The following is a 15,335-nucleotide window of genomic DNA, read 5'->3' as shown; positions in this document are numbered from 1 at the left end:
CTGGCCACTTGTCAAAGTAAGTCAAGGCAAGTCATTGGATTACACAACCATGTGTTAGTATTATTGACGAAATATCATCTCAGTACTGGTTAATTGAATGCTAATGTGTCATTCCATGATATGCTCGGTTCGCAACTTGATGTTGTTTGATTACCGGACAGTGCATAATTTCGTTGTTATGTATAACAAAGAAACATGTCCCATTTGTCTGTATGTGACCATGACTTATTAAAAAAATATATTTTTTTGGATATGTTATCAGAGCCAAACCTATTTATAAGCCTTACATGACATATATAATGTCTTAACCTATAACCTCCTTAATCGTATTTGAACACTGAAAATGAGAAGAAATGAACAGAGCTCCTGTTTCGCTGACCGTAAAAGACGGTTACCCAAACATTTATAAACAAACACATGGTGATGCGCGTGCAGTCTGTATTTGTTATTTTAAACGTTGTGTGTCTCCCGTTTAGCATACGTTTGACCTAAGCCATGTGCTTATAAATAAGGTCGTTGTTAAATGTTTGGCTTATCTGCTTGCCGCCTTATTTTTGTTGCATTACTTAGTTGCATAAAGAAAGCAGACATTCTTCAAAGTAATTAAGGCAAGCAAACATTTTGTCCTAAATCAAGCACCAACGTTAAGACAAGTGTGGGGTTGCGTAGTATTAACAAGTTAATATCCACATTGAAATCCTGTTTTTCCGACTGTTTTAAATCGGTAGCTTAACGTTTGGACGTGTGAGGTTGAGTACCCGTAAACACTAGATTTACTCATAGTGAACTAATGGTCCTCTGTCTGTCCCAAATGTTGGGACAGGTAGAAGGTTGAGTACTCGTTTAATTCGTTAATGAAATGTTTTTAAAGTCTGTTTAATGCATATATCTTACAATAGATGGATACTTTTGATCGTTTGTGAAACTCAAAGACATAGTGTAATTAGAAACAACATGTATTTCTTATCGCTGACCAACCTGGTCTGCCTTATTCGGGTCCTTACTGCTGGTCAACCTTTTTCAAACTTTGCTGATCAGGAACTTAGATGATGTTTAATTAAAAAATAAAATGAATTTCATCCACGATATTTCATTATTTCTCTGAATAACTTTCTTATTTGAGAAGATATCATCAAGATCTCTCAAGACATTGTTGAATAGGTAGTCTTGGGTGTTTTGACATAAAAATACGAAATACCTGTACTTATGTCGTCAAGACTTTTCCTTAATAGTGTGAATGCTGTTTGATCCAAAAAAAAATTGTAAAATTAACTTACCCAAAACATGTCGCCAAGAATAAATGTTTCACCCCCAATAGAAGGTCGTTCCCCAAAGCTAAATAAAACATGTACTTTTTAAACGTTTTAGTTTTTGACCTTCCCGATCCACTTTTGCTGCCGGCTCTTAAAACTGCACTCTCACAGATTTTTTGACTACCTTTTTTATTTTTTGTCTTTGAATGAGCCATTTTTTTGCGAAAATCCATGTAAACCAGCTGATATTTTATGCATTTTTCTTACACCGTTTGTAACGGTTTAAGCCATAAAATATTAATTTTCGAACGGAAATATGAAAATCTGCGATCTGATCTTTTGTCAGCAATCTTTTATCATTGGTTTGCAGAAATGTACTCAAAAATTTGATCTTTCCACGACAAAATTTAAAAAACAAAGTTGTAAAAATGGTACAGTATATCTGCGAGAGTGCAGCTTTAATTCGGAAATAAAATGTTTTCAAAGTCAAAGTTTGCTGACAAACTAGTGTCTACTTATACCATTCAGACGATTGCGCAAGTGTCGGTGCGAACGACATCGGCTTTAGATCAGCAGCCGCAGTTGTAGAGGGGGAAATGGAGAGCCAGGAGGAAAGCCACTTGTCAGACCTGATGAACGTTCAGTACTCATATTTCGTCAGTTTACAACAAAAAGACGAAACAACGCAATAACTCAATCCGTTAAAGAAAGCATTACTTACATACCTGTCTTTGTTTCAGCTTTTTCAATCAGAATGTAAAAAAGCTGCTGAGAAATGCGTCAAAACGTGCTCTTGTTTACAAACAAACACGCAAACTTACATCGGCATCTCCAATGCGCATGTGTAGAATTGCTTTGCGCATGCTCAAAACTTGAAAGGAGTTATTGACCTCCGGGCCTTTGATTATACGCCTCGAAATCGACAAAATACATTATTTCGTTACACTTTTCGCGAATTAAGTAAAAAAAACATTTTCACAAAAGATAAATCGAAATCACTCTAACAGTAGTCAAAATAGTATCATTCTCTAAGTTTAAATTTTCAACAACACTTTTCTGTGCATACACTTACAATCGAAAGGCTAAAATCAATCATTTCCGTCTCCAGTACGATCTCATAAAACCGTCACTAAAAAAGGCTCGCTCTGTGGAGCGAGCCTAATCATACCAAGATAACCTGATAAATTCTGGTGAAAAACGGACGATATCTTATAGAATAACTGGAATAGATGAAAATTATCAGATAAATGGAAATCAGGTCATGAATCTTGTCCTCAATCAGAGCCGGTAATTCAAGTGATTTTGCAATTACTCTAAACGGAAGTTAAAATCTTTGAGAACTGCCTGGTAAATTACAGTGTCGACAGTTAATAAGGCATAGCTTCCTTCAGGGAAAAATGACCGGGGATGTCAACCATTCGGACAAGCAATTTTCAAATGACGTTAATATATATAAGTACACGTATCCATGGAATTTTCGCTGGTCTGAAATAAATGCTTCGTCAGTTTAGAGACATGTATGGCCATAAGCAGATCTTGATTTTTTTGATTGATTGATTGATTGATTTATTTATTTGTTCATTTTTTTCTATTTTTTTTATTTGGTTTAAATGCCATTACTTATTTTGCGATGAAATTGCGGTCGCATCAATTATGAAAACAATAAAATGAAGGGCATGGCTCGTCTTGTGGCAATAACTAATATCAAAAAGGTTTTCACGCTGCATACAAAAAATAATGCTGCACTCTCCCTAGAACTATTTAAAAATGATATGACTATTTAAATATTTTTAATCTCCACGTGCGAATTAATGACAACCACATTTCATCATAAATACATATACGCGAGTAATTGTCACTACGCAAAAAAGAGCTCCAGTGAAAAACACATTTTACTTTATTTTGTTTAACTTGGCTGGGAGAAAAAGCATCTACCATGGCCGCTCGTGTAAGATTGTTTCACTCCATCCCTCGCACAGGGTGTTCTTCGCTCTGTAGACTTCGGTAAACCTCGTTTGTGCATGACACCATGCGGGTCGGGTTAGGATGAACATATCTTACACAAGCGGCCATGGAAGATATTTATAATCCTTCGATAAAACAAACAAAGGAGAGGTGTCCCAGTTTGATAATAGTGATTACTGACGTGAAAAAAGCCCGTTTAAGTCACATATTCAATTGTTTTATGCTACTCTGAAGAATAAACAGTCATTACATTTAATGGAAAAGTATGTCGACAATATAATTAATATAATTATGTCTTTGTGTCAGCATGTCCAAGATTACTTTATCAATAATGTCTTGTAAGTTCCTGATAAAGATATTCAATAAAATGATGAACAAAAGTGGATTGAATTAATTTCCTGGTTATAAAATTGGAATTATCTTTTTTAAAACAAATGAAATCACCAAAAAGCGTCAAGCTATTGTTGTTTTGGTAGTACTGACTATTTTCACACAAAAACTTATTACTTTTGTACAATAAAGTTTCTGGAAAATGCAAAATGCTTTTTTATAAGAAATCTAAAAACATCCACCTTCGTAAAAATTTGCTTACTTCCTAATTACATATACACATGTTGCTACGAAAATATATATTACGCTTGCTGAAAACAAAGATGGCGTTTTTAAACATTTTATGTTTTGTTCTTCAAGCGACGTTTGAACTGTTAAAGGCCCTAATGTCTTTTCAAAAATGATTTGGCATCCTTTCAATACTTTTGAAGATCATGCGCTTTTCCTGTACTGAAGACGTTGATGATTTTTCCATCAACGATCTTAACAGGTTCGGATGGCTTTTTCTTAAGTATTTTCAGTTCTTTGTGTTTTTCAATACGCCCAAATTCGCACCTGAAACCCCCACGACGGACGCGCCCTTCAGTTAAACGACGTTGAGAAACATGGCTATGCACGTTGTATTAGGTATTTATCTTGTGTTTCAAAATGCAATTTGCATTTAAGTTTACTTTTAATTATATAAACACACTTCTGCTCATTGTTTACTGCTATTTGTCTTTGTGAGTAACGTTAAAGGGATTAACTCATGTTTTTGGACCATTAATTTTCACGGTAATGTATCTGTTAACACTGATATTATAATTACATTACTTTTTAATACTTGTAGATAAAACAACAATTAAGTATAACAAATATATTTGTTTTAGTGGGGTGTGAACCAACGCCGATAAAGTCAATAAAAAAGAAAACCGACGGCAACAAGAACTAATACAAATGTTCTTGGATATTTTGATCTTTTAAGAATACAATGATAATTTCTTTGAAAGTATCAATCAACCAATCACGCTAAAACAAATCACTGCGTATCATTAGTATCGCTATTAAATACCGTGGTCTTCGAAGACGATATTTGAGCAAATATCCACGTTTTCGGCATTGTTTCAGCTGTCAATATCTTAGTTTTATCACTGCTTCTGATTTGCTACACTTCATACACGTCCTCATACAAAATTGCGTTTTACAAAACATGAACCTGAACAAATGGATACATAGGGGCAATTTTTTTTTACAGAATCGAGGACCTTAAGTACAATAACAAAAAACTTGACAATGTAGTTTTATAACGTTTGTCTGAAGATCTTGACAATAGCAGCAAATTGAGGTCATTATAATATTATAAAGTTCGGGTCAACACTTCTGGAGACAGTTAACGACATTTCTTTTGTTTTCCTTTCGTATCAATCATATTTTACAGCCTTATAAACGTGATTAAATCTTATAATAATTGCGCGCAGAATTGCTCTCACAGACAGATTGCCATATTTACAGGAATATAAACATAATTTGGTCGATAGTTTTGTCAGAAACATCATTATGATATTGATTAAAACCCTCTTCGGGAGGACTTTAACAATCCGTAAAATGGCGATTTAAAGTACACGTATATAGGAAATAACTGGTGTTAGCATTTTAAAACCGCGATTTCAACGAATTACTTAGGTTTATTATAGGAATCGGTTCTTGGTAATTGAACGATATAATAATTTAGATCATTGCTCCTGCCTTTTTATGTGAAAGTGCACCCTTATATAGCGGACATAGATTTCATGAAGATATTAACACTATTACAAAACACAACAACACATAAAGGGTGTCAAAATCACGTTATGTGTTTTAATTAAGGATTAAAATTCGACATGTTGACTCCACCAATATTTTGAACTGCGCCATTGCATACCATACCCCAATAAAATGCAACATGTCGAATTTTAATACTTATATTTACATTCATTTAAATCTACATTTCTGCTAAAATAAATTGATTATTCAAGAGCATTTTCTCTTTTTTCTTTCTCTCGTTGTTCTCAACGGTGGGTAAATTAGAACAGCTATCGCAACCTAATTTTATACCACAATGAATGCACAGATAAAATAGTTCCTTATTTATATGATTACTTTCTATCTTTTCAAGGTCAAGAATATTATAAATACGTATTATTGCTTAAAATGTGTGTTTTCGGTCCGTTATCGTGGTGTATTAAAACGCAAAAACCCGGGCGTTATCGGTAGAAAACGTGCATTATTCAGTAAATTCACGTGCCGTTAATGCCCGTTTTTTTGCTTTACATATGCGCTATCAGGGCCCGCATCATAACAATGAAGGCTGAGCGACCAGGTTTTTGACCGAAAGTTGGTCAACGATGCTAACTTTTGCACAAAAACATATTTTAGCATAAATAACGTAGCTGCATACAAATACCAAAACATGAAATAAACCACATATAACTTACATATTTTCTACTGAGTTGTCTTTGTAGTGCGAGTGCACTCTTTGACCTGTTGACACATGAAGTGCTGACGTCACTGGTCTGTGAGCACATCTCGGGGAGTTCGAGATCAGCTGTAGAAGAAGCAAGACGTACTTTGATATACTGCTTAATAAAAGACCTCACGTGTGCTTTCCCTAAAGTTAATGGTAAGCTAGGTTTGGTCTAAGTAATAATAGGGAATACTTTAATGGTGGCAGCGGTGTTTTATTAAGCCGTTCCAGTGCAATTGTTGCTGAAATTCTGCAACTTTTGTTGGCAAATTTTCCTCGAGAATTTTCCCGCGTTTGAAGCCACATTTTTTCGTCAATTTTTGGCCATTGTTAATTTTCTTCTGGTCTTACCAGTTGATTATTTGATTCTACGTCGTAGTCTCCATGGACTGCCACTAACCCGGCCCCTTCGTTTGCTTTTGTTTGTTTTTTGAGGCCTTTTCAGCGTCCTTAGCCACTTTTCGGACGGGAAGAGTAGCCGGACAGAAGACAAACAAGGTCGGTGGTTGTACCATCAAGTTAATCTTCTACTCAGGAGCATTTGATTTGTAAGCATGGCCAGTAGTAAAGTGCTTGTAAACTTCTTGTCTGTTGAAGACTTGCAGACAATTCCAAATATTGGCCCAAGGTTAGCATCTACTATTGTGGATTTGCGTGAGCATTATGGCAATCTCACACCAGAAAGTTTGCATACAATGCTTCGGCATAAACTGCCGGACACTGTCCTCTAGGTGTACAAACATCCCATACCACCCCTCTTGTTTCAAAGATTGAGACAGAGGTTGACGGGTTTGAGACCTTGGTTGCCTCTGCACAAAAGCAGTTGAATGACCGCATTGATCAACTTACATCAATGCTACCTAGTGTCCCACAGCACTATAAATCTGATCATGTATTGCCACGCCCCAGTGTTTACAATCAGACAAATGCCCCTGTTCCAATCGCCCACCACTATATGCCAACACCACAACAGCTGAAACCCCAGTACCCCGTTCAACAAAGGTTGGACCTGGGTAGACTGCGAGAAAGTGACAGTGACGAGGATGTCCAGTCAGCGTCTGGTATCCCTCGCTCTTACAGTACCCGACAGAAAAAGGTACGTATGCATAAAAGCAGTCGGTTACCTCACTCCAAACTCCTGTCCCTTCGCCGTCTTGATTCATCTACTGATGAGTCCGACACTAGACAAGCCCCAATGATAAAGAGTGAGCAAGTCAAGTTACACTCCTCCTTACCTGATAAGGACCATATTTCGCAAAAACATGCGGAATACCCCCAAGAGGTAGTACAGGCGTCCCCTCATGGCCACTCTGTGCGCAAGGGTAGTCATGCATTGAAGGATATACCTAAATCTCTGGTATATGATGGTAAATCGAGCTGGCATTCATTTGAAATGAAGTTTCAGCAGTGTGCGCAGTCATTTGGCTGGAGTACAGATGATTGTAAACTCTGCTTATTACATTGTTTGTCAGGGAAGGCACTCGACAAATGTGCTCGATTGCTTCAATGCAGTCCGAAAATGCCTTACCGTTCTTTATTGAGCAAACTTAAGGAGCGGTTCGGCTCAGAGTTTCCCGCCTCTGCGCAAGCCAAGTTCGCTGACGCTTCCCAGGAAAAAGGTGAGTGTATGGAAGACTGGGCAGATAGGGTACAAGAGTTAGCGGCTGAAGCTTTCCGGTCACTGCCGGAGACCTTCACAAACCAGCAGGCGATAGACCGCTTCTGTCAAGGCCTGCAAGATCGAGAAGCTGGTCATAGCACCTTCATGCGTAAGTATACAACCATCGAAGAGTCCATGAACAACATAAGGTTGTTTCAGCATTCCATGAGTGCTATGAGTAAGAGTAAATCTATTCATACAGTAGTAGATTATGACGAGGATATAGCAAATGTTTACGCCGTTCAGAATCCTTCTGGACCTGCGTTAGACATGAGCGTTCTCAAGAGAGAACTACAGAGTCTGCGAGAAGAGGTGAAGCGGCTTGGAGAAGCTAGGCCCACTCAACCGCGTAGCAGACAGCAGCGTTTCAACCGTCCGCGAGGTACGTATGGCTGTTACATTTGTGATAGTAAGTCGCACTTGATCGCTGAATGTCCCCACAAGAAGGACTTTAAGACGTTTGTTTTAAACGCAAAAGGGTCAGGATAGGGAGCCAATCCTTGACCCAAGAATACTCCGGCTCAAACTCAGAAGAGCGAAACGAGGTATGTAGCAAACTTGTTTCTAATGAGACCGTACCATCTAATTCACTACCAGACGCCCCGTCTGCAGTCATTGTTTCATTAAATGAGACCACAAATGACATACAGTCAGAAGAACAAGGCGAAACACCTACTCCTTGTTTGACACCAGGTACTCTGCCAGCTGATGGTACAGTACTTGCACCTCCTGTCAAGGTTTGTTTGTTGAAATCCATATCAGCATTAGCAAAACCGGTATGCGAGTTTGTTCTGAATTGCGACGTGTCGGACAATGTTGTCAGTGCGAAGCTCTTGCAAATTCAGAATGGTACAGAACATGTCATTGCCTTTGGCAGTTACATTCTAACGGAAGAAGAGCAGAAATACTGCACTACGAGAAAAGAGCTGTTAGCAGTTGTAAGATTTACTCGGCAGTACAGACATTATTTGCTCGGTAGACCTTTTAAGGTCCGGACCGACCACTCAAGTTTGACTTGGTTGTTGAATTACAAAGAACCGCAGGATCATTTAGCTTGTTGGATTGAGGAATTGGCTCAGTTCAACATGGTCTTGGAGTGCCGATCAGGAAAGAAGTCACATCCTGGTCACTGCAATTCATATGTAGCTGGAGTTGCAGTTGAAGATCTTCCTTGCGGTGGTTGTAATTATTGTGTGAGGGCTGACAACCAATGTGGTTCATTTTCCCGGAAGGTAGATGTAGTTCCGGTGGCAGCGCAGAAGGCTGAGGTTGGGGAAGGTCGCGCCTTCGAGAACCCAGCATCCGGGAGCGCCTGTCAGGGAGTGGGGGCTACAGCCACATTGGGTAGTACACAACGGGCACATAGTATCTCGTGGCCGGAGGGCTCAACGATACAGAGTGAGATTGTGCACAGGGGATCAGCGAGTGCTCAATACATTACAGAGCAACAACACCATGTCTGTGACAATAGTGGCAAGCCGGTGGACCAAGGGGGTTCTCCGCAAATATATGTCCCTGAAGTAGCCGTTTCAACTGAGCCTGATACTCAGGCTTCTCCGACAACAGCAGAAAGCAGGACATGGGATCCAGGGGGGAATGAAGTATCAATGACAGCCAACGCTTATAGTCAGCGGCTGTAAGCAGTATCCTGAACTACAGGATTAGCTGCCTTCCTTTTCTTCTAGGTGGGAGGGGGAAGGTGAAGTAGATGGGTTTACAAAAGTTAAGCCCATAACACCTAGTTGCAGTTGGTTACTTCAAGTAGCCTCAACCAGAAGTGCTGGAAGTAAATATTTACTGATGTAGATATTTTGGTAGTCGTCAGTGGCTCGTTCAACTTACTGGTTGGACCAGCCCTAGCAGTGATCTTGTCAGATACTTTTGACTTGATCAGCCTTCTACAGACCCCGGTGCCGTCCCAACAAAAGAAACAGGGGGAGAGTGTAGTGCGAGTGCACTCTTTGACCTGTTGACACATGAAGTGCTGACGTCACTGGTCTGTGAGCACATCTCGGGGAGTTCGAGATCAGCTGTAGAAGAAGCAAGACGTACTTTGATATACTGCTTAATAAAAGACCTCACGTGTGCTTTCCCTAAAGATAATGGTAAGCTAGGTTTGGTCTAAGTAATAATAGGGAATACTTTATCTTTTCCTGGCAAGCTGATGTGTTTACTAAATAGTTTTTTTCTGCAATTGTTTTAACTATTAAAAGCACTAAATTATGTCTAAAACGACTAACTCCTCCGAACTGTAGTTATTTCTGTCGATTTTATTCAGAACATACGACTTATATGGACATGATTCCATTACGTCGTATGCAATGAACAAAGACATTTCAAATATGTTTTCTCTGATGCTGAAGATGCTGTTCATTGTATCAAGAACATGTTTACCAAATTTTCAGGCTTAAATTAGTTATCAAAACAAACAATGGTTAAAGTAATAGGTAATTAATTGATTACCCAATAGGTATTGTGTGTAAATAATCCCAGTAATCCAGTCAATTTTCGAAAAAACAACACTTTCAAAACGAATGAACACTGCAAAAAATGGCGTCGAAACAAAATGCAGCTGCCGAGTTATGTTGCGGCCCGAATCGAGCTTAATGTAAAACTTTTTCAATGACATCACTTATGACGTCATACAAGCACCCGTCATAGAGGTTATTTTGATACTAACTGTTTTTGCATTTTCGTGACATTTAACAGCCTTTTTAAACACCAACATTTCTTCAACTGTTCCATCCATCATGAAACCATCTACATTAAAATCAATCAAATTATCGTTGATTATCTTTTTTAACTGCTTTACTGCAGATTACAGTTTTGCATGTTGCCAAAATTGGCCAAAATTTTACTACGATTTCATTGAAAAAAATAGTTCCGTAGTAAATATGCCCCGCCCCTTGGTATTATTGCGCCCAATGACAGGACAGAAGTATCGAACAAACGCACGCGATATCGATGGGAAATGCCATTGCACTTTATACAGAAATAAAGTGCAATTGATAAACAACAACCATCGTTTAGGAATGAAGTGTGAATGTAAATATAAACTTGTAAATGTAAGTGTTTCGTTGTAACGCCTTCATCAGTAGAAAGTTAATATTTGACGTCAACGTCATACGCTGTTTATTGACGACACGTCATTTTTTTTAATAAAGTAAAATGAAACTGTGAATGAGAAGGTAGTCTCTAGTATTGTAATAATTTACAATGAGATCTCCTTTCATGAATATCATTGATTTGGTATAGTAAAAGCATGATGTTTATATTACATTACACGCACTGGGTGCGTGACATAAAGATTTCATTGTTAATTTCAATATGCTCCGTGATAAGTTTAGCCCATCGTAATTTAATCTATAGTTGTATGACAATAGGCGAATCCGCTATTCGATTATACAGACGTGTGATGTCGGCAACAAATACGCAGCTGAAAAAGATTTAACTGATTTTAATCAACGAATAACTAGTTGTGATATAAATATTGGACTTGATTACAGTGTTTCGTTTGTTGATGTTGTATGAACGCAGTAGACCACACATGCGTGCTTCATGGAAGTTGCTTGCATTCCCTTCTGCGTTCATACAGAATGAAAAGCGAGCAAATGCAACCAATCCTTAATTTGAAATTCGGAATTACCAAACTTCATAAAAGCATGATGTTTCATTGTCATTATTCTCCATAAGTTTCAAATCCGTCTCGAACAAAGATAAAAGCCTTATGGAATGACATGCTTTTGTTAGTAGTAAAACGTTACAAAGCACACGATATTGGCACTATTAAAATATTTCAACAATACCTGATAAACGGATGACTGTGATGGGTAAAGATTATTAGTTAAACGGACAGCGTACCATGAATCATTATAAGAGCCTGTATTTAAGGCAATACTGCAATCAGTACCTAACCGGAAGTTAAAAATACTCCATGGTTAATTGCTGAATCGACTGACAATAGGGTGTAGCTTTCTTAAGGTCAAAATGCCCGGAGATGCCGGGTTTTTTAATACGCAGTGTTCAAATTAGTTAGAAATTAGATGTTTCGCTAAGAAACGATTCTAGTTTGATTTTTGTCTGCATGTATCACATATTCGACAGCATGAATATCCCTGTCGTTATTTTGGGCTAGTTCACATGCTCACATGCAACTTTATAAAAAGTAGTTACATCATTAGCTCCGGAACTTCGCCAATTTATGTCCGCATGGACATTATTTGACCACCAAACAATGCTATAGACCAACAAAAAAGCTCTGTGTCTTCCTGTTGTACAAACAAAGACATGCATGTTAATCATTCATCGGGTTTCAATAGTAAAGACATGGACAACAAATAGTATTTATCTTTTTTTTTTAAATATATGTTTAAGATCATCAAAAACTTTGGTTCTCCAGTATGTGAATTTGTTAAACAAACAAAGCTTTCAAATAATGTAGTTTATGTCAAGTAGTTTATACCCCAAAAACATAACAAGCGTTTCAAAGAGTGAACAATCTAAATCAATGTGGACTACGATTTTACCAACGTTACAAAGTCTCTATCAAAGTGATTATCACCAACCCCTCCAGTGAACGCAAATACTATAATATATAGCACTTGATTTGATTTTACAGTGTTCGGCATTGGATCACGTATTGAATGACATGTATAAATCTTGCTTCTGCTCATATATGTTTTAACACATGCAAGTCAACCGGATGGGTTAGTTTGGGTGAAGTTTGCAGGGTTTTCCCAGCAATTTGGAAAATCAGCATTTTGCGTCAATTTGATACCGCAATATAAAAACCGTGTCAGTTTGTAAAATAATATTTCTTTCACACACGTTATAAAAAGTATTGTTTGGAATTTAATGCAGCCATTGAATTGTATAATTTACATAAGTCCAATCACCCCCCCCCCCCCCCCCCCCGACGTTCAATAATGTCTTTTATGAACTTTATGCAGAAAGCTTACACTGACATATATGTTCTTATTTTGCAGTATGTTTCTTCGATTAAATATACCTCAACATAGATTATAATAATAAGGTAAGACACGACGATGACGTCTCGAGTCGTCAAGATAAATGAGTGTCAGTCATAATGGTGTTTGTCTTTATAAAGAATGCACATTTTTTCTTGGTTAAACATTGTTATTTTTAGATGGGAAGCGACTAAATTGGTTTGTTCCTGATATAAAATATTGCATTGTGCTTAACTTCGGTTGTAGTTGTTTGATTTGTTTCTATTTAATATGATTTATAATAAAATCCTGACAAATTATAGAATGCCCCGTTCTAGATGATGTGAAAGCTGAGCTCACAGTTACTCCATTTTGTCATTGTTTCAGCTGTTAATTGTGATTTTATAAGATTTTTTTTATCATTATTTTCCTGAAGTAGTGATCATAAAATGTTTTTGGGACTGGTTTTGGGAATTGAAGTATATTTTGTCTTTAAATTGGGATAATTTTAGCAAGAGTATAAATACACTTTGGAAAGAACAAGCAACGAATCCGTCTCTTTAAGAATATTCGAAGCGTTACCGTGCGATTATTTCGTCTCTAACATTATGTGTGTGACTAGTATATCAAAAATTGACGATACAATGTGCTCTCTCTCCCTCTCTCTCGGGATTTAAATAACGCAATATGGCTGTTTCTAGATGTATAACACTAATGCCGTCCATTTCATAATCGAGTTTACAATCAAAACATAATGCATGATCTAAGATATCTCAATACGCAAGACCATGGATTTGCAAACCTAATTACGTGCGCAATGAGATATGCCATACTTCCTTTCATATAGACAGCCTTCACTCGACTAGACAGTTATATTGAGAAACCTTGGATTGCATTGTTATCAGTAGCCGGTATTCAAATCGTAGCAAAGCTCTTTAATCTGTTTCAAGACAAATGAAATGTTTTCTTTTGCAAAGAATGAATAAAACAATGCACATGCCATTTGCGTATATTTTGCATAAATGTCTAAAACGTTTCACTCAAATGCAACGCAAATCTATTATTCATGATCAATGTTTAAAACATTGTTTCCTCAATGAATAACAAATAATAAATGATGCCATTGATGACATTATCGTTATCAGTTGTTTCTACACAGACATAAAGTCAGTTATATTGAAGTTTTTACGTAACCAATATATTATCTTATTTAAGATGACGCGAATGGAACATATTTCAACAACAAAATGCGCCCTTTGCCAGTACTTTAACATTCCTTATAAAAATACATTTATAACAAAAATATCCCAACCCATCCATTATTGGGCATGTAACAAAATACAAACAGCTTCAGCCTGTGTTCGCTTACTGCCGCGTAATATTATAACGAAGAGAACCTATGTATAAATTGATTTTATGAACGCTGTTCTCTATAGGTTTCTATTGGATTATTATAATCCCTTGTTCAAGGATATCACCGCTATTTAAGGTCATGGTTCGATATTACATCGTAGTATATTCTTTAAAACCATCACGAGTATCCGTATGACCAAGAACACTTAACTTATTCTAAATGCAATATACTTCGTTTGGTATTTGCTTTGGAATTAAAAATTGTTGAAACAGATTTCAGTTTAGTCAATTGTATAGATTGAGGTCCACCCTGTTGCTAGTTTAGTCAGATATAGCAATTTGAGCATTTATAACTAAAAATGAACGGTTATTTATCTGTGGAAATTAGCCATATCCTCCTAAATAGAGAGGCTATGAAAAAGTACATGTTTACGCTTAGTCATATAAATATGTCCATATTACACACATTTAAAATGACATGCACAAGCACACGATAAAGTGATTTACCAGTGCAAGTATCAATTAGCCTAAAAATACAATTAGTTTTCTTATCATATACATACATTAAAGTAAATAAATGAATCTTATCGTAATATTCCTATATTATGTCCCTTTTGATTATTCTCATGTCCCATTTCCATCCCCAAACGCACCGCTTCTAGTTTTAACCAATGAAATTGTAGAATTTACACGAAATATCCTAGATGTCCATGTAGAATATAAGTCCTTTATCAATCGCATAGTGCAAAATTATCTAACTTATTAGATGCAGCTGCTATATATTTATTTATTTGATACAAACATACTTGTTTAAAGATTACATGTTCGCTATTTGTATTTGTATACGTAAATCATTGATTTCTGTTATTTTGATAACGGGTCATGTTGGCCTATTCCAAATATATATTGTGTGCTATATTTCCTTGAATAAACCTTCTTCTATGACATATAATAACACACTATCAATACGTTTCATATATTGCCCCGTTCTAATGTCTTTTAAAGAAAACTGAGCTCACAGAAATCCAAGTTTGTTATAATTGTTTTAGTCATTATAATTAATTGTTATAAGTTTTTTTTTATAATTGAGTCGCTGAAACAGTGATCACGAAGACTTTGGGGCTGGTGTTGAGGAATTGAAGTTTTAATTGGGATCATTTTTTCCAAGAATATAAATAACCTTAGGTAAGTACGAACAACATATAATTTGTTTACGTGAAAAGTGACGTTTCGATGATTTCGAATCTTGGCTTATGTAACTGACGTCAATATATAAAAACGATTTGGGACTACCTTTTCGTGACATAACATGTCAACAGGCCATGGCGCTAAAATGTAGTCCCCCT

This window comes from Mya arenaria, chromosome 12 (genome assembly GCF_026914265.1).
Source record: "Mya arenaria isolate MELC-2E11 chromosome 12, ASM2691426v1".
Classification (NCBI taxonomy): domain Eukaryota; kingdom Metazoa; phylum Mollusca; class Bivalvia; order Myida; family Myidae; genus Mya; species Mya arenaria.
This window is presented reverse-complemented; position numbering follows the sequence as displayed.